Genomic DNA, 2,500 nt, shown 5'->3' with positions numbered 1-2,500 from the left:
ATTATTATTATCATTATTATTATTATTATTATTATATATTATTATTATTATTATTATTATTATCATTATTATTATTATTATTATTATTATTATTATTATTATTATTATTATTATTATTATTATTATTATTATTATTATTATTATAGGCTTCACCTCTTAACCTGCGGTACCAAACTGAAAATTAAAAGAAATGTTTTTGAAAGAGGTAACTCTTCTTTTCTGGTTCTGCAGTTTGTAGCATTATTTCGCAAAATAAAATGTTGCAATTCCTAGTGGGAGATTTTTAATATTTTGAAGAATAAAAAAACGTATGCATGCAGGTTTAGTTCTGCCCTCACTAAATAAACAAATATAACGAAAAGATATTGGTTGGTGACCCCGTTGAAGTTGTGGAAGTCGATGGTGAAGTATAATCCATATTATTATCTAAACTATCACCCTATTTTCAGTAGCATCATACAGACGGTAGCAATACTTCCCACCAATTCTAGCAGACCCAGCGAGCTAATCGTCTTTTATGTCGTTTTTTTTTTTTTTTTTTTTTTTCTTAAAAGATGACTTTATGCTCTCACAAAGTTTGAGGTCATAGAGCTGGGTCTATGAAGTGAAAACAAGTTTCGTGTTTCACCAAAAGTGTTTGCCAGGAAGTTTGTATTTTTCTTTTTTTCTTTCTTTTTTATTTGGTTTGGGGGGGGGGGGGGGGGGGGGGCTTCAAATTATCAAGAAAGCTTTGCGGAGTACAGTGTCGAGCGTTAAGGTGCCTCGACTTGTATCAATAAAAGAAAGGAAAAAAGGTCAAGGGATGTTGACTGACTTTGTGAGAGAAACAACCCCAATGTTGAGTCCACGGTACTTTACACAAAATACCTCCATTCAAATAACTTGGATAGAAGCAGTTACGGATCTTGTAAGAGTGCTTTTTTAAATTATTCTTTTTCTTTTTTTTTCTTTTACAAAAATGGGCGCCTAACACAATTTAAGGGGAGGGGCGACACCTGAAATATCGATTTTTGTGTCAAAATATAAAATTTCAGTTTTTTATTTATTATAAAAGAACAATCATTTTTTCACATATTTTCAGCACTGAGAAGGTGATTTGGATAATATAAAGTTTGTAAATCGTCTTTCATAAACATGGAGTCGATATGAAAATATCAAACTTTTCAATTTTTTGTGAGAATTCAACTGAAAATAATAGGGCTGAAAAGCATTATAATACATATCGATGTTGTAGATTTTGATATCGATAGTTTAGTCTACTCTTTGCCCATCTAGTTGACAAGGTTTCAGTCTCATAAATATCACAATATGGGCAGGGGAGGGGTTTAGAAACTGTTAGTCGCGAACAAAGATTGTGTGTCAAACAGCTGATAAGAGGTCAAGTTGTCAGGTAAATACAACGTGATCACGAATGGTGCGATCTGATTGGCTGACCTTGTTCTCGACATCCGACTCCGCGCCAGGGATTGGATGTTGAGTCAGGGTGAAAGTTCGCCTCTATTACTATTACTTTTACTACGATTTGTTTACATTCCGATTGATCAATTGTTTTATCAAATTTTGACACGTATTCACGTTAATTATCTCTAAATATTTCCAATTTTTACTGGATTGTTATAAATATACCTAAAGTGACCAAAAAATCCAAACGTTGGCAACAATTATACGCTACATAAGCCAAGAAAGCAAGAAAGTTATGATGGCTCATGGTTGATCCGTGGCCACAAATCTTTGATTGGAATTGGATGTGTGAAAGTAGTATTATGATAAAGCGATTCCAAGCAATGCCGCAGCGGAAAGAAATGAGATGGGCTATTCTTGCCGGTCTTTACCACGGTTATTCCACCAATGACTTCCCTCAACATAAGTATTGTCCTCCTGAACGGACTCCAGATGCTTTTATAAAAAATATATTGCTGCCCATGTGTATCCGTTGACACAAGCAGCGTCTACATACACCTTTGAATTTTGATTTGCTTCATGAGCACTTGAAGCCTGTATATGATTTGTTGTGAGATGAAGACAGCACAAAATCCAAACGAAAGGTTTCATAATTCTGTTTGGTCAAGATGCCATAAAACTACTTCCATTCCTGAAAAAAGTTGAGTTTGGTGCAGAGTATAATTTTGGTCCAACAGAAATAACATCCCTGAAAGTGTCTTTGAGCATCGGTGGACTGGGAGAACACTCCCAGATGTTGAGTCAGGAAGCAGAGTCAAAAAGACTTGACCAAAGCATAAGGGTTGCTTAACATAAGAGAAAAAAAAAGAGGCAAAATGAAAGCTCAGACCGTGAAAAAGCCCAGAGGGAGGCAGAAAAAGAACACGGGGGACCCTCATACGGTGCTGGTATGTTTTGAGCTGGTTGTACTGTTTTGTCTTATTATTTTCATTCATTGTTATCTTTGATCTCGTTTTTCTCAAAATGACATTTTTTAACAATCTTTTTTATCTTATTTTGTCATTTATCAATCAATTTGTTTAAAACTTTGCATGTCTAG

General features: G+C 34.4%; 1 protein-coding gene across 4 annotated transcripts in view; it reads right to left on the bottom strand.

The window, feature by feature from the left end:
- Positions 1 to 58: 58 nt before the first annotated feature.
- Positions 59 to 2,500, bottom strand: part of LOC144970359 (uncharacterized) — a 70,822-nt gene continuing 68,380 nt past the window's right edge. For all 4 annotated transcript variants that reach the window (XM_078909920.1, XM_078909917.1, XM_078909919.1 and 1 more), the window contains one exon: positions 59 to 2,500. This exon is cut by the window's right edge and continues 684 nt beyond it. The gene's annotated coding sequence lies outside the window, so the exon portion shown is untranslated.

Source organism: Berghia stephanieae, chromosome 4 (assembly GCF_034508935.2).
Source record: "Berghia stephanieae isolate SIO BIC M18660-M18661 chromosome 4, UCSD_Bste_1.3, whole genome shotgun sequence".
NCBI classification, from domain to species: Eukaryota; Metazoa; Mollusca; class Gastropoda; order Nudibranchia; family Aeolidiidae; genus Berghia; species Berghia stephanieae.
Note: the sequence above shows the minus strand (reverse complement) of the source record. Positions and strands in the feature narration are given on the sequence as shown.